Source organism: Lithobates pipiens, unplaced genomic scaffold (genome assembly GCF_037356315.1).
Source record: "Lithobates pipiens isolate NorthernLeopardFrog02 unplaced genomic scaffold, aLitPip1_a1.2 Scaffold_25, whole genome shotgun sequence".
In the NCBI taxonomy this organism is placed as follows: Eukaryota; Metazoa; Chordata; class Amphibia; order Anura; family Ranidae; genus Lithobates; species Lithobates pipiens.
In genome coordinates, this window is record NW_027507787.1 from 237,719,896 (window position 1) to 237,743,214 (window position 23,319).

At 48.2% G+C, this 23,319-nt stretch overlaps 1 pseudogene across 1 annotated transcript in view; it reads left to right on the forward strand.

Moving 5' to 3' along the window:
- LOC143930983 (C3a anaphylatoxin chemotactic receptor pseudogene) overlaps positions 1 to 21,694 on the forward strand; it is a 37,527-nt pseudogene extending 15,833 nt beyond the window's left edge. The window contains exon 2 of the transcript XR_013262865.1: positions 18,816 to 21,694. The product of XR_013262865.1 is annotated as a C3a anaphylatoxin chemotactic receptor pseudogene (transcript). The remainder of the gene's footprint in view (positions 1 to 18,815) is intronic.
- Positions 21,695 to 23,319: the final 1,625 nt, after the last annotated feature.

Below are 23,319 nucleotides of genomic sequence, written 5' to 3' on the forward strand. Positions count from 1 at the left end.
TAGCATCTAAAAAGTGCAGTACGATGGCCGTGCAAAATAGGGGATCAGGACAAGAGCTGGGCCCTGCATTATTAGAAAATGTTACATTAAAAAAACAATAAATTAATGGAAAGTTATGTTATTGGCATAAAAAAAAACATTTATAATGATTGGTGTGGCACCTTTCTCATTGCTACTGCATATATATATATATATATATATATATATATATATATATATATATATATATATAAAATGTTTTCTTTTTTTCTTAAAATTTTTTTTTAAAATACTTTTTATTATTAGCCAACAAAATCCTAATTAACAAGAATTCAACTACAGGAGAGCTGAATTATTAATTAAACAGGTGTCAAGTAGGGATGAGCCAAACACCCCCCGGTTCGGTTTGCACCAGAGCCTGCGAATGGACAGAAAATTTGCGAAAATTTTAGAACCCTGTTAAAGTCTATGGGACTCGAACGTTCAAAATCAAAATTGCTAATTTTAAAGGCTAAAATTGCAAGTTATTGTCCTAAAAAAGGGTTTGGGGACCCGGCTCCTGCCCCAGGGCACATGTATCAATGCAAAAAAAAGTTTTAAAAACGGCTGTTTTTTCGGGAGCAGTGATTTAAATGATGCTTAAAGTGACAAAAAAGTGAAATATTCCTTTAAATATCATGCCTGGGGGTGTCTATAGTAGGCCTGTGAAATGCCACGTGTTTCCCATGTTTCCCATGTCCCATGCCCGGATTTTAATGTAATGTCTGGTCCCGGCAATATGGATGAAAATCATTTAGAAAAATGGCATGGGTACCCCCCCCCCCAGCCCATTACCAGCCCCTTTGGGTCTTGTGCGGATATTAAGGGGAACCCCATACCCAAATTTAAAAAAGGAAAGGCGTGGGGCCCCCAGGCCCTATATGCTCAGAACAGCAGCCTACAGGCGGTACAAACAAGACAGGGACTGTGTAGGTTTGTTGTTAAGAAGAATATTTTTGTAATTTTGAACTGGTACATTTTTAAAGTGTAGCTCCAGTCAAAAAATCTATTTTTAAGCTTTTGGGAAAACATGGAGAAGGCTTAACACCCCTGTAACATTTGTTTTGCTGTCTGTGCACCTCTTCAGAAGATTTCACCTCACTTTCTGTCGCAATGACAAATGTTTTTTGAAAATGTGGGTTTTTTAGTAAAACAAAGATTGGGATAAAGCATCAGTGGAGAGGAGACACGTTTTTCCCATATCAACTCTTAGCACCTGTACACGCGGTCGGAAATTCCGACAGAAAAGGTCCTCTCACTTCCTGTTGTCTCCTTGCGTTTGCAAGTAGGAGATGTTTGTAAGTTGGATGTTTGAAAGTAGGGGCCTGCCCTATATGCTCTGCAGAAATTTGGGCCTAAGGTGTTGGTGTTGCCACAACAAGGTAAGCCCTCAAAGTGACTCTTAGTGAGCGCTGGAACGCCCTGCTGTGAACTATATATATTATAACAAGAATTGTAATTACATTCCATTGTTGAAGAGCGATAGAAAAATTGGGCTTTTGGTGGTGGTGCAGGTGCCATAACACGGTAAGTCCTCACAGTTACTCTTGGTGGGCACTGGAACGGGCCCTCCTGTGAAATATTATATCAAGAATTGTAATTACATGCACCTGTTGAACAGGGGCATAAAAATTGGGCCTTAGGCACTGGTGCCACAACACTGCAACACCTCAAACAAACTCTAGTTGGAAAGCAGGAATGAGCCCTGCTGCAAAGTATTGGATCAAAAATTGTAATTAAATGCCCCTGTTTAACAGGGGCTGAAAAATCGGGCCTTAGGCACTGGTGCTGGTTCCACAACACTGCAACCACTCACAAATATTGTAGTTGAGTGCAGCAACGAACCCTCCTGCAAAATATTGCATTAAAAATTGTAATTACACAACCCTGTTAAAAAGGGGTTGAAAAATTGGGTCTTAGGCACTGGTGCTGGTGCCATGACACTGCAACCCTCACAGATACTCTAGTTGGAGAGCAGGAATGAGCCCTGCTGCAAAGTATTGCATCAAAAATTGTAATTACATGCCCCTGTTAAATAGGGGCTGAAAAATTGGGCCTTAGGCACTGGTGCTGGTGCCACAACACTGCAACCACTCACAAATATTATAGTTGAGCGCAGCAACAAACCCTCCTGCAAAATATTGCATCAAAAATATTAATTACACGCCCGTGTTAAACAGGGACTGAAAAATTGGGCCTTAGCCACTGGTGGCGGCTCCCAGAACCAAAAATTTTCTTACAAGCTATCAGCATGATCATTGAGGAGGAAGAGGATAGTCACTCAGCATAACAGGATAGTCACTCAGCATAAGCATAGGCAGTCTTGAAGGGATCTGACATTTCAAAAAAAATTATTCGGTTACATCAGCATCAGGTGCTTGGTAGCTGGTGGTGATCCAAGACTGATTCATTTTTGTGAAGGTCAGTCGATCAACCGAGTTGGTGGACAGGCGCACCCTGTGGTTACAAAGCCTCCAGCAACATTGAATGTGCGCTCCGAAAGAACGCTGGATGCAGGAGAGGCCAGTAGCTCAATTGCATACTGTGCAAGCTCTGGCCAGTGATCCATCCTCAAGACCCAGTAACCCAGAGGATTTTCGGTGGGAAAGGTGTCCAAGTCTGATCTTGTCCTTAGGTATTCCTGCACCATGTAAATCAGATGCTGGCGATGGTTGCTGGAACCTATCATACCTTGAGGCTGCGGACCAAAAAATTGTCTGAACGCATCGGCCAGACAGACACCTTCGCCACCGCTCCTTCTGTGACTGACTGAAGCCTCAGCAACATGTTGTCCAGGACCAGGAATTTGTAACCTCCCAGTCTCTGGAAACGCGTTGGACAGACCTTTCTGCATAGCCTCCCGAAGAGGTCTTTGCTCCCTCTGCTATGGCAAGATAAGGTTACCCTTGTAACGTGGATCAAGGAGAGTTGCCAGCCAGTAATGATCCCTCTCCTTGATCCGATGAATACAAGGATCCTTCTGCAGGCTTTGGAGGATCAGGGAGGCCATGCAGCGTAGGTTAGCTGAGGCATTCGGTCCGGAGTCCTTTGGGTCACTAAGGACAACATGATCCGCAGCCACCTCCTCCCATCCACGTACAAGTCCACGGGTTTCTTGGGACTGTAAATCATCCCTAAAAGACTGCTGCTGATGCTGAGTGTCAGGCTCCACCTCCATGCTGACACAATCCTCCTCCTCCGCCTCTTCCTGTGTGATTGGCGGGACAGCAGGAACACTGTCTGGCTTAATGGCCTCCTCCTCTGTTCTGCCTCAAGTGCCCTGTCCATTATTCCACGCAGCGTGGGCTCCAACAGGTGGACAAGAGGGACAGTGTCACTGATGCATGCACTGTCACTGCTCACCATCCTCGTGGTCTCAAATGGTAACAGGATCGTGCATGCATCCCTGATCTTGTCCCACTGGCGTGGGGAAAAAAAACAAGCTCCCTTGACCCTGTCCTGGTGCCGTGGTTGCACAGGGACTCATTGATGGCCCGCTGCTTTGTGTGCAGCCTCTGCAGCATGGCCAATGTTCAGTTCCACCTGGTGGGCATGTCACAGATCAGTCGGTTCTTGGGCAGATTCAATTCCATTTGGAGGGCAGCCAGCCAAGCACTGCCATTATATGACCGTTGGAAATGCACACAGACTTTCCTGGCCTGCCTCAGGACACCCTGTAATCCCGGGTACCTGCCCAAGAACCATTGCACCACAAGTTAAGGACGTGAGCCAGACAGGGCACATGGGTCAGTTGTCCCTGTCAGAGGGCGGAGAGGAGGTTGGTGCCATTGTTGAAAACCACCATTCCTGACTTAAGCTGGCATGGCGTCAACCACATCTCAACCTGCCCCTGCAGAGCTGACAGAATCTCTGCCCCAGTGTGGCTCCTGTCCCCCAAGCACCCCAGCGCAAGCACGGCATGGCATATTTTTGCCTGCATACTTGCATAGCCCCTTAAACATCTACGGAGCACCTCTGGTTCTGAGGACAAAGCACAGGAAGAGGCCATGGTGGAAGAAGAAGAGGGGTAGAGGACAGAGGTGTGTCAGAATCACCAGTAGTAGCATTTTGGAGGCGTGGTGGCGGAACAACCTCCAACACTACTGCACCTTGTCCTGCATCCTTCCCAGCTGCCAGCAGAGTCACCCAATGCGCTGTGAAAGATAGGTAACGTCCCTGTCCATGCCTGCTGGACCATGAGTCAGCGGTAATATGCACCTTACCGCTGACTGCCCTGTCCATCGATGCCAAGACATTGCCTTCCCCATGCTGGTAGAGAGCCGAAAACGCCTTCCGTGAGAAAAAGTGGTGGTGGGAACCTGCCACTGAGGAACTGCACATTCCACAAACTCACGGAAAGGGGGCAGAGTCTACCAACTGAAAAGGCAGCAGTTGAAGGGCTATCAATTTAGCCAAGCTAGCATTCAACCGCTGGGCATGTGGATGGCTGGGAGTGAACTTCTTTCGGGGCAGGGAAATTTGCTTGGTACAATCGGACATCGGTGTACCGATAGCACTTGGCTGTGACACACCTAATTCTACACCTTCATTCCTCTCAGTGCAGGTTTCAGAGGGGACTGAAGGTATAGAGGGGTTGGAAATCCCAGCTAATGAGGAGCAAGGAGAGGTCCGCATTGTTCTTTGGTATGGGTCTTTTAGGTACGCTTGCCAATGAACTGCATGGCAGGTCGGCATATGTCTGGTCAAGCATGTGGTGCCAAAGCGGCTGATGTTTTGGCCACGCGAGATACGCTTGAGACATATGTTGCAAATAGCAGCAGTGCGATCTAATATACTCGTCTCAAAAAAGGCCCACCTCCTCCTCCTCCTCCTCTCTCCTATCAGGCACCCACATGGAGTGCGTGACCTCATCATCCCCTCCCTCCTTATCACTGGAGCAAACCTGGCAGTATGCTGCTGTCAGGAATCCGCCCGTTCTGCACGATCGGGTGTCCGTTCGCGCACGCGCGTTCGTCCCGCGGGTCGTCGTGGGTACGCGCGTCTCCAAGCAGGAGCGGGTACACATCGTTCGGATGTGCGCGCAGCATACGCACGCACGAGTGCGCGTTAGCGCTATTGGCGCCAGTGGCCCTTTTTAAAGGAGCAGCTGCAGTCATTCTGTGCTGTTCGTCTGCAGCTTGTGCCTGAATAAACCTGTTGATTCATCTGCTACCTACCTGATACCTGACCTGGCTCCGTCTGACTCTGCTGATCTCTCCTGCTCTGACCCCGGCTTGTTTGACCTCTCTTGGACTGTCTACCTGTTGCCGAACCCCTGCTTGCACCTGACACCTCTGCCAGTTCCTGCTTGCTCCTGCATCTGTACCTTGCATCCTGAAGAGCCCACCATCCTGCCTGCAGTCTTCTCCCAGCTGCCTGCCTGCCACTGCGAGTTCCTGCTCCTGAGGATCCTCTCCTATCCGGTACCTGCTGCTGCACCTGGCTGGACTCTCCTACCCCGCTGTGCTCCGGTCTCCCTGTTCCCATTTCAGAGAGACCAGAACCAGAGCCGTAAGAGCGGTCCCCTTCCACTAAGTCAGACTCACCACCTGAGGATCCTAACAGTACGAACAGCCAAAATGTCTGAGTCTGCGGAAGGGGCCTCCGCCATGAAGGAGATCTGCTCGCATCTTGCGGCCCTGACTCAAGCAGTGAAGTCCCTTCAGGATGGTTACTCCAGGCTGGAGGAACGTGTGCAACAGCTATCTACCTCCGGTCCTCCTATCACCGCTCCTCAGCCTCCTCCTGTTCAGCCTGCCATTCAACCAGCCGTGATGACGCTTCCACCTGAACCTAGGGTCCCCATTCCTGAGAGGTTTTCTGGGGACCGCTCCAAGTTCCGGGCCTTCCGTAACGCCTGCCAACTTTACTTTGCTCTACAGCCTAGGACTTTTTCTCTGGAGGCTACTAAAGTGGGATTCGTTATCTCCCTTCTGCAAGGAGAGCCCCAGTCCTGGACCCATCACCTCCTGGAAAATGACAGTCCTCTCACCCAGACCCTTGCTACCTTTCTTGAGGGAATGGCCCAGCTCTACGAGGACCCCCAGCGGTCCGCTACCGCAGAATCTGCATTAACTGCGCTCCAGCAGGGCCGGAGGTCGGCAGAAGACTATGTATCAGACTTTAGACGCTGGAGCGCAGATACCCAGTGGAACGAGTCGGCCCTAAGACACCAATTCCGCTTGGGCCTGTCCGAGGGCCTTAAAGATGAGTTGGCCCGTGTTGGAACCCCGGATTCCTTGGAGGATTTAATCACTTCGGCCATTCGGATTGATAGGAGGCTCCGTGAGCGTAGGGCAGAACGCTCCACCCAATCCCAAAGACCAGCTTGGATGTCCGCCAGGACCCCTTCTTCAGCACCCTTCTTCATACCATCCTCTCAAGGGAGACCTGCCAGTGCCGCCCAAGCATCTGAAGAACCCATGCGGGTTACTCCGGCCTACCCTGTCACCTGAAGAGCGAGCCCGCCGCCGGCAGATGAACTTATGCCTATACTGCGGTGGCCCAGGACATTACGTGATCAACTGCCCTGTTAAGACACGTAAGTGCCTTTCTTCTGTATCTCACAACCCTGTAACCCTGCCTTCCAACTCGTTCCATGTCGCTCTTCTGCTCTCATTCCAGCTGCAGGGAAGAATGATTCACGTCAGCGCTATCCTTGACTCAGGGGCCTGCGGCTGCTTCATCGACACTGCATTCACCAGTCTGCACTCCATCCCCCTTCGGAAGAAACCCCATGAACTTTCCATCTTCCTGGCTGATGGTTCGCAAATTAAGTCTGGCCGAGTTACCCAGGAGACTCTTCCGCTACCCACTACCACTTCCTGCCAACATACTGAACTACTAACCCTGGACGTTATCTCATCACCACTTTTTCCTGTGATCTTGGGTATTCCGTGGCTTCAGGCACATAACCCCTCCATCGACTGGTCTTCCGGGGAGGTGAGTTTCCTCTCCTCTTACTGCCAAGATCACTGTTTGCCCGGAGCTCCGGTACAACCCAGAACGCTCCTCTGTCTGGATCCAGACCAGGACTTGTGTCAGTTAGTTCCAGAATCCTACCAAGAGTTTCTGGATGTTTTCAGTAAACGGGGGGCTGATTCTCTTCCCCCACATCGCCCCTACGATTGTCCCATCGAGCTCCTTCCTGGGGCAGAGATCCCATTCGGACGTGTCTTCCCCTTGTCCGAGAAAGAGCAGGAGGCCCTAAAGGTCTACATCACCGAAAACCTTAAGAAGGGGTTCATCCTTCATTCCACATCTCCTGCCGGTGCCGGAATATTCTTTGTTACAAAAAAGGATCAGACCCTTCAGCCCTGTGTGGACTACCGGGAGTTAAATCGGATCACGATTAAGAACCGTTATCCCTTACCACTGATACCGGAGCTTTTTCAAAAATTAAGGTCAGCTTCTATTTTTACTAAGTTGGACTTGCGGGGAGCTTACAATCTGGTCAGAATACGAGCAGGCGACGAGTGGAAAACTGCGTTTCGGACTCGTTTTGGGCATTACGAGTACTTAGTAATGCCCTTTGGACTTTGCAATGCCCCGGCCACTTTCCAGCACCTGATCAATGATGTTTTCCGAGACTTTCTGGACATCTTCGTCATTGTGTACCTGGACGATATTCTCATCTTTTCCGGGTCCCTAGAACAGCATCGTGGGCATGTCAGCAGAGTGTTACTCCGGCTCCGGCAACACGGACTTTACGCTAAGGCCGAGAAATGTAAATTTGAGCAGCAGTGTATCCAATTTCTCGGCCTAGAAATCTCTCCAGCAGGCATCAAGATGGACCCGCAAAAGGTTTCTGCTGTTCTCAAATGGCCAGCTCCCACTGATAAGAAGGAAATCCAGCGCTTTGTGGGTTTCGCTAATTTTTATAGGAGATTCATAAAGGGGTTCTCGGCCATCATCGCTCCCATTACTCAGCTCACCAAACAGAATACACGCTTTCATTGGGGACCCGAAGCGCAGGCCGCCTTCCAGAGACTCAAGAGTCTGTTCACCTCTGCTCCCGTTCTCAGGCACCCGGATCCGTCAAGACCCTTTATCCTGGAGGTGGATGCGTCTGAGGTAGCAGTAGGGGCGGTGGTGTCCCAACGTCAAGGTAAAGATGACCTGATGTACCCCGTGGGGTTCTTTTCCCGTAAACTTTCTCCGGCAGAGAGGAATTATGATGTGGGGGACCGAGAGCTACTCGCCATCAAGTCTGCGTTGGAGGAGTGGAGATACCTACTGGAAGGGGCGGTACACCCCATACTTATCTACACAGACCATAAGAACCTTGAGTACCTCCGTACCGCCAAACGTCTGAAACCTCGGCAGGCCCGTTGGGCCCTCTTCTTCTCCCGGTTCAGCTTTCATATTACCTACCGCCCCGGGTCAAGAAACATAAAGCCAGATGCGCTTTCCCGCATGTTCGATAGCTCCAAGGACATCGCACCCCCTGATACCATCCTCCCAGCCAACACCTTTCTGCTTGTCCAGCCGGACCTCCTGTCTCTGTTAAAGAGAGCTTCCCTCGTGTCCTCCAGTCCTCCAGGAGTTACGCTTATTTCCAGAGAAGGTCTGCTTTGGAAGGACAATCTAATCTTTGTCCCGGAGGACGTCCGAATAAAGGTCTTGGGCCTCCTCCACGATCATCCTCTCGCCGGGCACTTCGATGTCCGCAAGACTCTGGAGCTGGTACAGCGCTCCTTCTGGTGGCCAGGCATGAGGGAGTACTGCAAGAAATATGTGAATTCCTGCCCTGTGTGCAGCCGGAACAAGGTCCCCAGGAACCGGGCCTGGGGTCTGCTTAAACCACTTCCCGTGCCCGACCGCCCCTGGCGGATGATTACGATGGACTTCATTGTGGAACTTCCCCCTTCTGAGAACTGTACAGCCATCTTTGTGATCTGTGACCGTTTGTCTAAAATGGCCCATTTCCTACCCTTGAAGGGAACACCCACCGCATCGGAGACGGCTCATATCTTCATCAAGGAGATAGTCAGGCTTCACGGGGTACCTTCCAATATTGTTTCTGATAGAGGGGTGCAATTCACCTCTCGTTTCTGGAGAGCCTTATGTGAAGCCCTAAAAATAGAATTGGCCTTGTCCTCTGCCTACCACCCGCAGACCAACGGACAGACGGAACGCACCAATCAAACCCTTGAACAATACATTAGGTGCTTTTCATCCTTTGTCCAGGACGATTGGGTTTCCCTCTTACCTTTGGCGGAGTTCGCCTATAACAATGCCAGCCATGCTACCACCGGCCAATCCCCGTTTTTCGCTAATTTTGGTTTTAACCTGTCCTTTCTCCCTGATATTCTTTCAGAATCCCACGTTCCAGCGGTACAGGACACTGTATCTTTTCTGCAGCGGAACAACCAAATCCTCCAAGAGACCATAGCCAAGGCTCAGGCGGATAGCAAGAGGAATTTCGATCGGGGAAGAAGGGGAGAACTGATTCTTCAAGTCGGGGACCAGGTATGGCTTTCCACTTCTAATTTAAAATTAGCCTGCCCTTCTAAAAAGTTGGCACCCAAATTTCTGGGTCCGTTTCCAGTTAAAAGGAGGATCAATGAAGTTTCCTATGAACTGTCTTTGCCTGTTTCCATGAAAATTCACCCGGTCTTCCATGTAGCTCTGCTTAAGCCTGCCGTACCTGATCCTTTTCCCGGTAGAGGAACAGGTCCTCCTGATCCTGTGTTGATCGACGGCAATGAGGAATATGAGGTGGAGGCCATTCTGGATTTTAGAAGACGTCATGGACAAGGTCAGTTTTTAATTAAATGGAAGGGTTACGGTCCAGAGAATAACTCCTGGGAACCTGCTGCCAACTTACATGCAGATAGACTAATTCAGGCCTTTTTTACTGCACACTCTGAGATGAGAGTCGTTAGGGGCACCCGGAGGTTGCCCCTTGTGGGGGGGGCAATGTCAGGAATCCGCCCGTTCTGCACGATCGGGTGTCCGTTCGCGCACGCGCGTTCGTCCCTCGGGTCGTCGTGGGCACGCGCGTCTCCAAGCACGAGCGGGTGAACGTCGTTCGGATGTGCGCGCGGCATACGCACGCACGAGTGCGCGTTAGCGCTATTGGCGCCAGTGGCCCTTTTTAAAGGAGCAGCTGCAGTCATTCTGTGCTGTTCGTCTGCAGCTTGTGCCTGAAGAAACCTGTTGATTCATCTGCTACCTACCTGATACCTGACCTGGCTCCGTCTGACTCTGCTGATCTCTCCTGCTCTGACCCCGGCTTGTTTGACCTCTCTTGGACTGTCTACCTGTTGCCGAACCCCTGCTTGCACCTGACACCTCTGCCAGTTCCTGCTTGCTCCTGCATCTGTACCTTGCATCCTGAAGAGCCCGCCATCCTGCCTGCAGTCTTCTCCCAGCTGCCTGCCTGCCACTGCGAGTTCCTGCTCCTGAGGATCCTCTCCTATCCGGTACCTGCTGCTGCACCTGGCTGGACTCTCCTACCCCGCTGTGCTCCGGTCTCCCTGTTCCCATTTCAGAGAGACCAGAACCAGAGCCGTAAGAGCGGTCCCCTTCCACTAAGTCAGACTCACCACCTGAGGATCCTAACAGCTGCAGCTGGGGGAACATGACTGCCAGATTGCTGTCCTTGGGCCTCCCCTCTCTCGGGGGCTCACGTTACTGCCTTCCTCTAGTTGGCTATCATCATCGGAGCCTTCAAAACGCTGGGCATCCTCCTGGAGCATGTACCCAATGCTGTGCTCAAACAGTTCGGGGGACTCCTCAGGAGGACATGGTGGGGCTAGGGAAGGAGTGACTGATGCCATTGAGACAAGGAAAGAGGCCGTGTTTGTAGCTGCTTTGCCAGTAAACTGAGCTTGGGTTAGAGAGGATGAGGAGGGCTTCGTCATCCACTCTACCAAGTCTTCGGCATGTTGTGGCTCAACACATCCAGCTGCTGAAAATAAAAATAAAATGTCCCATGGCCACGTGCTGATGAGGATGCACCGTGTCCACGACCAACATTGTTGCCTCAAGACCCAGAGTCTGCTTGCCCTCTTTTATTGGCTTGTGACTGTCTGCCTCTCCTTGTTGGCCTTCCAGACATACTAATGGCCTGCAAGGAGATGTAGCTGCACAAAGCTGGGATGTATATACTGATTCTACTGCAGCTAGCAGAATCAACTGTCTGTCTGTAGTATTATTACTATGAGAACACCAGCAATTGGGGTAGCTTTAGGGGTAGCTTTAGGCATACACTGTGCAGATGGCACAATACACCGACTGTAATTGCTGAAGCTGCCTGCGGATAGGATCAGCAGAACACCAGCAGTTGGGGTAGCTTTAAGTGCACACTGTGCAGATGACACAGTACACTGACTGTAATTGCTGCAGCTGCCTGCCTGCGGTATAAAATCAGCAGAACACCAGCAATTGGGGTATCTTTGGGTGCACACTGTGCAGATGGCACAATACACTGACTGTAATTACTGCAGTTGCCTGCCTGTGGAATAGGATCAGCAAAACACCAGCAATTGGGGTAGCTTTAGGTGCACACTGTGCAGATTACACAATACACCGACTGTAATTAATGCAGCTTCCTGCGGTATAGGATCAGCAGAACACCAGCAAATTGGGGTAGCTTTAACCACTTGCCTACTGGCCACTTAAACACCCCTCCTGCCCAGACCAAGTTTCAGCTTTCGGTGCTCTCACACAATGGTGAAATTGAATGACAATTACTCAGTCATGCAACACTGTACCCAAATACATTTTTTGTCCTTTTTTTCCCCAGCTTTCTTTTGGTGGTATTTGATCACCTTTGGGTTTTTGATTTTTTGCGCTATAAATGAAAAAATAACGAAAATTTTGAAAAAAAAACACATTTTTCTTTGTTTCTATGACAAAATTATGCAAATTATTAATTTTTCTTCATAAATTTTGGCCACAATTTATACTGCTACATATCTTTGGTAAAAATAACCCAAATTAGTGGATATTATTTGGTCTTTGTGAAAGTTAGAGAGTCTACAAGCTGTGGTGCGAATCGCACAAAATTGATCACATCTGATGTATTGGTGGCCTATCTCATTTCTTGTGGCCCAAACAAGCCAGGAAAGTACAAATACCCCCCAATGACCCCTTTTTTGACAGTAGACATTCCAAGGTATTTAGTAAGAGGAATGGTGAGCTTTTTGATGTTGTCATTTTTCGCCACAATTCTTTGCAAAATGGAGATTTTTTATTTTATTTTCATTTTTTCCACAAAATTATCATTGTAATAGGTTATTTCTCTCACGTGGCATGTGTATACCACAAATAATGCCCCAAAATAAATTCTGCTACTCCTCCTGAGTGGGACTTTTCCACAGCCTGGCCACATAGAGAGGCGCAACATGCAGGGAGCGCCATCAGGTGTTCTAGGAGCATAAATTACACATCTAACTTCTTGACTACCTATTACACTTTTGAAGGCTTTGGAGTGAATTATGGTCCGTGACGCGCCACTCGGATTTGGCGGGAACGGCCCATAGTGCTTGGAATTCACCAAACGGGCGAACAGACAATGTTCGAGTCCAACATGGGTTCGACTCAAACATGAAGCTCATCCCTACTCCCGAATCCCAAGTCCCAGAGGGTCTCCTTCACTTCAGTTTATTCCATTGTCGGCACTCACTGCAGGGCGGAAGCCAGGAGGTGGGGCACCAGGGGGGCAGAGCAGGGAGGAGAAAGTTACATCCTCCTCCTCTACCAGGGACGGTCCTGGCAACCAATGGTTTTCTCGGTGGCGGACAAAGGGCAGTGGTGGGCTGCGGAAGCCCTGCGGTGGCGGTGGCAGGACTTGATGACAAAATCAGTGTGGTTATTCCAGCCCTGATGTTACTTCTATAGTTCCGGCTACAGCATCCCTGAAAGCAGGCAGCGGAGTGATATTCAGCTGTCAGGGATGCTGTAGCCGGAACTATAGAAGTAGCAGCGGAAAATGCGACCACTTGCCTACTCAATCCACGATCAGTGGCTGCACTCACATGAGTTACACAGCCAACTAAATATTAGTCCCACTAATAGCAGAGTAGCAGCACTGCCATTGTTCATTACCAGAGGCGCCAAAATAGAGATCCTGCACATTCTGCTGGCAAAAAAGTCCTGGGGTGTGTTGGATGTGCCTGTGCATTAGGGTGTGCCCAAGCACACCCAGCACACCCTGTGCGCACACCTATGGTAACACACAAAGTACAGGACTCAGGACTTCATAGCACACAGGGCTCAGGAGTGTGTATTGTGCAGTTGTGAGCTGTACATATCACACAGAGCACAAAAAATAAATAAATCAGCAAACAAGATAGTCCTTCCATTTAATGCAAAGCGTCCCTTGTTCTCAGAAATATGGAGCATAAAGCCCTGTGTACAGAGTGCAGGGGTCGGGAATATGTAACTTAGAGCCCAGCACACAGAGAGCAGTGGTAAAGTGTATGTAATATGCAGCATACAGAGTGCAGGGCTCAGGAGTATGTAATGCAAAACCCATTGTGCAGAGTACAGCATTAATGAGGAGTACCATCCAGAGGCCTTTAATATGTAACATGCAGCACAGAGTATAGCAGTTCTGAGTATGTAATGTACAAGGTGTTACAAAATTCCCACCACTGGACCCCTCACGCTGCGCCATACCTTACGTACTCTTGGTGACTAACTCTGTATCCTTTACTGTCCCCCCAGCAAATTTCCCCCTCAAGTATCCCCTCAAAAGTAACCACCAAATCCTCACTTCTGCTTATGTCTTTGTTTACCTCTGTGGCCCCCATCCATACCTGACCTCTGCAACCCTCATTCACAGCTCACCTCTTTCCCCTGTCCACAGCTCACCTCTTCTATCCCCTGTCCACAACTCACCTCTTCTATCCCCTATCCACAACTCACATTTTGCCCTCCCCCCATCAACATCTCACCTCTGCACCTCTCTAGCTACAGAATACACCCCCAGTCCACACCTCACCTCTGCAACCCTCATCCACAGCTCACCTCTTCTTTCCCCTGTCCACAGCTCCACTCTGCACCCCTAACCACAACTCACCTTTTGCCCCCCCATCAACATCTCACCTCTGCACCTCTCTAGCTACAGAATAGACCCCCAGTCCACACCTCACCTCTGCACCCCCCTCCAAATTATCTCTGCTACCCTTCTGCACACCCATCGAAAGCTCAGCCTAATCCACAGCTCTCAGCTTTGCCACCCCCCCCCCGCCCATGTTTCACCTCTACATCCCCAGCTTCCCCTACAGCTCTCACCTCTGCCCCCCCCCCCCCACCCCAAACAGCTCTCACTTTGCATAACTTGCCTTCTTCCAGGGGTCAAGTCCTGGGGAAAAAAGTGTGGGAACTCCCACCCAAAATCCCCTCCCCCACAACAAAAAAAAAAAAATGATATGCTCATGCAGGAACGCTTCAAAAGTGGTATTTTTCATCCAATTTTTGTATTGTGTGTATGCAGATTAGCTGTTAGTACATAAAAAAAAAATCCTCAATAAAGATAAATACGGTAATTCTCTGAATAATCTGTTAATAATAAATGTTCTGATCTTTATTGGGGAATGTTATTTTGTATATAGAGTGTTTATGTGGTGAGTTTACACTTTTCATTGAACAGAGTTTGGATAACACAGGGTTAAACGGAAAGGTCATAAATGAACTGCATTTATCTGGACAGAATGCTTGGGGGGATAGTGATGTGTTCCTGCTTAGGAGATGTATGTTACCTTGGGGGGGGGCTGCAAACTCTGCAGGGGCTCCAACACACACTCGCTGCTATTCCAACCCTTCACATATTTCCACATAAACTTCCCTCCTGGCATTAAACTTTGCCAGGTATTGTGCTCAGCTTACCACCCCAAACTGATGTTCCTCCCTCAGCTCACCTCTCTCCCTGCATGTCCTGTGAGCAGAATAGCTGTGCTCCTCCTCTGGGGTCTCTCATCATATGGCACTGAAGATAGAGAAGGGGGGGATTCAGCGGGACACAGAGAGCAAGTATACAGGAGACTGAGGGGGGGAGAGACAGTAAATCAGGAGGGGACGGTGGGGAGGAGCATCATGAGAGGTCTGACTAAATACAATCTCTTAGCAGCAGGGACCTGATCTACCCGTCAGCTAGCTGTGATTGACAGGTAGATCGAAGAGGAAGCTGTCATGGGGCCCCCTACTGGCAATGCTTGAATGTTCAGTACACCCCTGGTGTGCGGCACTTATTATTGCGAGCTGTGTCGGCGGCACCTGCCACACAGTTCACATACTTCAAAGTCTTGCAGGACGCGGCTGCTAACGGGAACTGAGTTCCTGTTGTGGAAAAAGTACTCCGTTCCCATGCGTTCCCGTAGGACTTGAGCCCTGCCTTCTGCCCTCTGCAGCTCTTACCTCTGTACAAAGCTCCCCCCTTCCCAGTTCTCCTCTCTCGATAAATTGTGTCAGTAGGGCAGAGGATGGTGTCAGTAGAGCAGTGGATGGTGTCAGTAGGGCAGAGGACAGTGTCAGTAGGGCAGAGAACGGTGTCAGTAGGGCAGAGGAGGGTGTCAGTAGAGAAGAATATGGTGTAACGTAACATTAGGGCAGTGGACGTGACAGCAGGGCAGAGAATGGTGTCAGTAGAGCAGTGGACGGTGTCAGTAGAGCAGTGAACAGTGTCAGTAGAGCAGTGAATGTGACAATAGGGCAGTGAATGGTGCCAGTAGAGCAGTGAATGCGACAATAGGGCAGTGGAAGGTGCCAGTAGAGCAGTGGACATGACAGTAGGGCAGTGGATCGGCATCAGTTGGACAGTGGATGGTGCCAGTAGGGCAGTGGATGGTGTCAGTAGGGCAGTGGGTGGTGTCAGTAGGGCAGTGGGTGGTGCCAGTAGAGCAGTGGACATGACAGTAGGGCAGTGGATCAGCATCAGTTGGACAGTGGATGGTGTCAGTAGTGCAGTGGATGGTGTCAGTAGAGCAGTGGATGGTGTCAGTATGGCAGTGGGTGGTGTCAGTAGGGCAGTGGACGGTGTCAGTAGAGCAGTGGGCGGTGTCAGTAGAGCAGTGGATGGTGTCAGTAGGGCAGAGGACAGTGTCAGTAGGGCAGTGGATGGTGTCAGTAGGGCAGTGGACAGTGTCAGTAGGGCAGAGGAGGGTGTCAGTAGGGCAGTGGATGGTGTCAGTAGAGCAGTGGATGGTGTCAGTAGGGCAGTGGATGGTGTCAGTAGGGCAGTGGACGGTGTCAGTAGGGCAGAGGAGGGTGTCAGTAGGGCAGTGGATGGTGTCAGTAGAGCAGTGGATGGTGTCAGTAGGGCAGTGGAGGGTGTCAGTAGGGCAGTGGACGGTGTCAGTAGGGCAGAGGAGGGTGTCAGTAGGGCAGAGGAGGGTGTCAGTAGGGCAGTGGATGGTGTCAGTAGGGCAGAGGAGGGTGTCAGTAGGGCAGTGGATGGTGCCAATAGAGCAGAGGAGGGTGTCAGTAAAGCAGTATACCTCCATCCAAAAACCTGAATCAGCTCTACTGAACCCAACCCCATCCACACTGCTCACAAAGCCGCATTGTGCATTCTACAACACTTTCATGCTCCTTTTAATTACCAAAAAAGGTTCCTGTGGATTGCTTTGATAAGAATAATAAGAAGATAAGAAAATATCAGATAAAGGTTACTGAGTGAGCACAGGACAATATAGTAAATATGCCAGGATGGGACTGCAGAGGGTACAAGACTGCGATCTTCAATGTCCCTGGAAAGACCAGCATGACAAGTCCCACACCGGAAAACTTGAGGCATGTAAAGCAATGCCGAGGAAAGGAAGGACCCTCAGCTCTGCACCCACCCAGCGGTCGTGTCCCTTGGCTCTGTCTGTGCAAACCGCACTCCGGACAGGCCACATACTCCATAGATCCCAACTGTCCCTGATTTGGAGGGACTGTGCTGGATTTTTAGCAATATCCCTCTGTCCCTCTTTCCCCCTCATTTGTCCCTCATGTTGGTCTGAGCCATATAGTTGTATATAAAATGCACTTTTTATCTTTCAAAAACTGTTTCCCAGAGCTAAACCTTTCATCCAAATTCTAAATTTGCAGCATTTGTAAATTTTAAAAGCCAATATAAAGGAATAGTGGTGGTAAAAATAAGCCCTTGTGGATTGGAGTAACCTTTTTTGGGGTACCCACTAATTCGGGGGACTTTGTCACAGTAAGTGGGCTTAGCACTATATGACCGTATAGTGTGACCAAACCCCCGTATTTTTTTTTTATATGTTCAGGTGTTTGTAACCACTTCCCGACCGGCGCACACACATTTACGTCGGCAGAATGGCACGGACAGGGAAATGGGCGTACAGGTACATCCCTTTAAATTTGCTGCCGTGCCATCATGTGCGCGCCGGCCGGGACATCTGTGAGTCCGATCGTCGGTCCCGTGGACTCGATCGCCACAGGGATACCCGCGATTGTCTCACGGGGAGGAAGAACGGGGAGATGCTAAAGTAAACAAGCATCTCCACGTTCTGCCTAGCAACAGTGACATTGATCTCTGCTCCCTGTGATTGGCGCAGAGATCAGTGATGTGTACAACACAGCCACACTCCCCGCAGATAGCAACATGCCCCAAGGACACATATAACCCTTACACTGCCACCTAGTGGTTAACCCCTTCACTGCCAGTGTCATTTACACAGGAATCGCTGCATTTGTATAGCACTGATTGCTGTATAAATGACAAAGGTCCCAAAAATGTGTCAAAAGTGTCCGATGTGTCCGCCATAATGTCGCAGTCACAATAAAAATTGCTGATCGCCGCCATTACTAGTAAAAAAAAAAATTATTAATAAAAATGCTATAAAACGATCCCCTATTTTGTAAACGTTATAACTTTTGTGAAAACCAATCAATAATAGCTTATTGTGATTTTTTTTCCAAAAATATGTAGAATACATATGGGCCTAAACTGAGGGAAAAACATTTTTTTTATAAATTTTTGGGGGATATTTATTATAGCAAAATGTAAAAAAAATGGATTTTTTTTCAAAATTTACGTTCTTTTTTTGTTTATAGCGCAAAAAATAAAAGCCGCAGGGGTGATCAAATACCACCAAAAGAAAGCTCTATTTGTGGGAAAAAAAAGAATGTCCATTTTGTTTGGGAGCCACGTCACACGACCGCACAATTGTCAGTTAAGACGACGCAGTGCCGAACCACAAAAAGTGCCCTGGCCTTAAGCCAGCAAAATGGTCCGGGTCTGAAAGTGGTTAACTAGCCTTGCAGGATAAATGTCATTCTTGAATGTGTGCGCTATAATCTGTTTTGTACCGTTTGTTGGTCTTGTATCAGCACCATCTTGAATATAAACACATTTTAGGGTGTGCCCCTCCCCCAACTATGTTTTTGTATTTTGTGTTTTGGGGTTAATTCTCCTTTAAAGGGGTGTAGCAGTGGGGGCGTGTCCTATGCCTACATAAGTTTGGTAGTAGGTGTCCCTCATTCCCATCTCAAAATGTTGGGAGGTATGTATACTCGGCTTGCAGAGGGGAAGAGGCCGGGGCTGTGTGTCTGCAGACTCTGCACTGAGCAGACACTGGTGCGCTTCGCCACCCCCATCCCCGCCTCACAGCACACTGTGTGCTTTATACAACACCGCACCGCAAAACTCACACAGCGCCGGGGACTCGGGCAGAGCGCTGAACAGCGCAGGCAGGGGAGGGAGACGCCTGCACTGGAAACCCCATTCAAAACCCGCACTGTCCGGGTGAAGAGGGCTTCCATAGGTGCCGGAATGGCAGACAAAAAGCCCTGAATTGATTAATTATCAGATGAAGTAACTCTTGATGTCTTTACAGGTAAACAAGATGTTCAATGTCAGCAGTGAAATGGAACCAACCGCGGTTTACAGCCCTGTGCTCATGTTCCCCATCTTGGTTTTATCTCTCACTACTCTTGTGGGTGTCCCCGGCAATGCTCTGGTGCTTTGGGTTACTGGAGTGAAGATGGAGCGGACCGTGACCACTGTTTGGTTTGGGAACCTTGCTCTGGCCGATGTCATGTGCTGCTTGTGTCTTCCATTATTTGTAGTGCAGTCCTTCTACTCCTCATGGCTGTATGGACTTGCCCTCTGCAAGATGTTATTTTTCATCCTCATCCTTAACATGTTCACCAGTGTCTTCACCCTGGTGGCCATCAGCATTGACCGATGGATTCTGGTTGTCCATCCCGTGTGGGCCCGAAATCACCGAAGAATCAAAATGGCGTGGATGATATGCTTGGCTATTTGGATGTTGTCCTTCGTGATGTGTCTGCCTGTCGCCATCAACAATACATATGTCACCTTTCTTAACATCACCGTCTGCTATTCAGAACCTCACATAATAGAGCCCTTCTATCTCACATGTGTAACGTTTGGATTTCTGATCCCTCTTATTATCATTTGTATCTGTTACATTCATCTGGCTTTTGCAGTAAAAAATATCAGATTTTCTGAAGTAGGTAGAAAAACCATCAAGATGTCAATAAGTGTTATTGTCGTGTTTTTCATCACCTGGACCCCCTTCCACATCATCGGAGTAATCCTGCTATTCACTCACAATGATGTACTGGACATCCTGGCCGTTCTCTCACTGTCTCTGGCCACCTTCAATAGTTGCATCAACCCAATACTCTACGTCTTCATGGGGAGAGATATGAAGCAGAAGCTGAGACAGTCTATTGGCGAGATCATACAAAATATATTTAGGGAGAACTTATTATCTCCACCAGGCAATGAGGACCAGCGCACCACAGAAGAAGAAGAAGGACTCCCGATATAATGTATGGAATGGATTTGTAGATGTTTTAGCGCATTTTTAGCTTTATTAGTGATTGTAATGAACTGCCTTCTCAAAATCTTATCATTGTGTGTTAGGGCGGCCATACTGTATGTCATGAATAAGTCACATGGCATCAGGGCTTAGTGCTTATTGGCCATTTGGGGTGATAGGTGTTATCAGTATATGTGCACCCCCCCCCTCCCCCCTCCAAGTTGTCCAATCTGTCCACCAATCACTAAGCCGGAACAAGTCTGCTTATCTGTAGAAAGTCAGAAATCTTTATCTCTTTACTTGTTCAGGGCACGGGACACATAGTAGTGAAGGAAGAGGATAAAGATGACAGCCAGGAAACTGGCTTCTGCAGATGTAAAATAACAATGACATATACAGTGTATATATACATTTATACTACCCACCAAAATAATAATAATAATAAATAATAATAATAACAATAACAATAAATAGGGAATTAGATTAGATTTTTCCCTCCTATATATATTTTTTTAGGTCTATTGGCCGGGATTGGTCCGCGACTTTGTTTGGCCCTATTGAACCACACTTGACTGTTTTTTTCTTTCAGCGCTGTTTCATATAGTTAGATGCACTACTAATATAAAAGTAAAGCATCAATACCCTCATTGATTCAACCAAACTTATTTTCAAAAAGGTAACTTTTTAACCCTTTAAGCACTTCGCGCCCGCCCTATAGCTGAAAGACGGCTACAGAGCGGACGCTAACTGCCGGGAGGCCGTCCCTGGACGTCCTCCTGTTTACCTTCCCTTCTGCGTGCCGCTGTGCGCACACATCGGGGAAGTTCTGTGCTGGCCGTGTCCCCCGGACACAGCCAGTCACAGATCGCTGTAAACGGCCAATCACAGCGGCCGTTTACAGCGTGATCGGCGTGCCCAATGAGAGATGATCTGATATGTAAACATATCAGATCATCTCTCATCGCCGCTCTCGCTCCTCACACAGACAGCGTGTGAGGAGGGAGAGATGAACCGCTGTGAGATCTCACAGCGGTTAGTGTAAAAAAATAAATAAATAAAAAAAGGAAAATAAAGAGCCCATCTGTCCCCACTGCCACCTGTCCCCACTGCCCCCACTGTTATCTGCCCCCACTGCCACCTGTCATCAGTGCCACCTGTCAGTGCCATCTGCCCCCACTGCCACCTGTCATCAGTGCCATCTGCCATCAGTGCCACCTGTCCCCAGTGCCATCTGTCCCCAGTGCCACGTATAAGTTCCACCTGTCATCAGTGCCATCTGTCATCAGTGCCATATCAGTGTCACGTGTCATCAGTGCCACATATTAGTGCCATCTGTCATCAGTGCCACATATCAGTGACATCTGTCATCAGTGCCACCTGTCAGTGTCACGTGCCATCTGTTATCAGTGTCACGTGTCATCAATGCCAGGTATCAGTACCATCTGTCATCAGTGCCACGTATTAATGCCATCTGTCATCAGTGCCACGTATTAGTGCCACGTGTCAGTGCCACGTATAAGTGCCATCTGTCATCAGTGCCACATATTAGTGCCATCTATCAGTGTCATGTGTCATCAGTGCCATGTATCAGTGCCACGTATCAGTGCCATCTGTCATCAGTGTCACGTGTCATTGTCCTGGTGCTCCGGGGCTTTCAAAAGAGTAATAGGTAGTCAACAAGTTAGATGTGTAATTTATGCTCCTAGAACACGTGATGGTGCTCCCTGCATGTTGGGCCTCTCTAAGTGGCCAGACTGTGGAAAAGTCCCACACATGTGGTACTGTAGTACTCAGGAGGAGTAGCAGAATTTATTTTGGGGCATTATTTGTGGTATACACATGCCACGTGAGAGAAATAACCTATTACATTGACAGTTTTGTGGAAAGAATTTAAATAAAATAAAAAATCTTCATTTTGCAAAGAATTGTGGGAAAAAATGACAACATCAAAAAGCGCACTATGCCTCTTACTAAATACCTTGGAATGTCTACTTTCGAGAAAAGGGGTCATTTGGGGGATATTTGTACTTTCCTGGCTTGTTCGGGTCACAAGAAATGAGATCGGCCACCAGTACATCAGATGTGATCAATTTTGTGCGATTCGCACCACAGCTTGTGGACTCTCTAACTTTCACAAAGACCAAATAATATCCACTAATTTGGGTTATTTTTACCAAAGATATGTAGCAGTATAAATTGTGGCCAAAATTTATGAAGAAAAATTAATAATTTGAAAATGTTATCACAGAAACTAAGAAAAAAGCGTTTTTTTTTCAAAATTTTCGGTCTTTTTTCATTTATAGCGCAAAAAATAAAAAACACAGAGGTGATCAAATACCACCAAAAGAAAGCTCTATTTGTGGGGAAAAGAGGACAAAAATTTCATTTGGGTACAGTGTTACATGACTGAGTAATTGTCAAAACACCGCCTGAAGTTTACTAGAAAAATGTCACCAGGAATGGCCTGCAGTCACGTATAGGCTTGGCTAGACTAGAATGCAGTTGATATATATGTAGGAGACTGTGTATATATATATCTTTATGCACTGCAGATCACTGAATCGCCTGCCTGAAAATGTCATTGAAAACGTACACCAGGAATGGCCTGTAATCAGGTATAGGCTTGGCTAGACTACAATGCAGGGGATAGATATATAGGAGACTTTATATATATCATTATGCACTGCAGATCACTGAATCACCTGCCTGGCCTGCCTGCCTGAAAGTGTCATTGAATACGTACACCAGGAATGGCCTATAGTCAGGTATAGGCTTGGCTAGACTAGAATGCAGTGGATATATATGTAGGAGACAGCATATACAGTATATATATTATGTACTGCAGATCACTGAATCGCTTCCCCGAAAGTGTATTTGAAAACGTACACCAGCAATGGCCTACAGTCAGATATAGGCTTGGCTAGACTAGAATGCAGTGGATATATATATATATATATATATATATATATATTGGAGACTGTATATATATTTAATGCACTGCAGATCACTGAATCACTTGCCTGCCTGCCTGAAAGTGTCATTGAATACGTACACCAGGAATGTCCTATAGTCAGGTATAGGCTTGGCTAGACTAGAATGCAGTGGATATATATGTAGGAGACAGTATATACAGTATATATATTATGTACGGCAGATCACTAAATCGCGTGCCTGAAAGTGTATTTGAAAACGTACACCAGCAATGGCCTGCAGTCAGATATAGGCTTGGCTAGACTAGAATGCAGTGGATATATATGTGTCATGGTTATGCAATAGAGTTCATCTGCTTACCTGTCTCCATGTGTTCATTTCTAGAGACCAGCCGAGCCTCACCTGACTGCTTTTATAATCCATCCTCTGACATGGCTCCACCCTAGCTCCTATCAGACAACTCTATATTAACCTGTGCACTGCAAGCCAATCCTGCTGATCAACCTTTGTGTGTTAGCTTCCTGTTACCTGCCGTGTGCTCTTCTATTGTTTTCCGTTACCGACTTTGGCGTGTCTTGACTATCCCTGTTTGCCTGTGATCCTGACCTTTTGGCGTGTA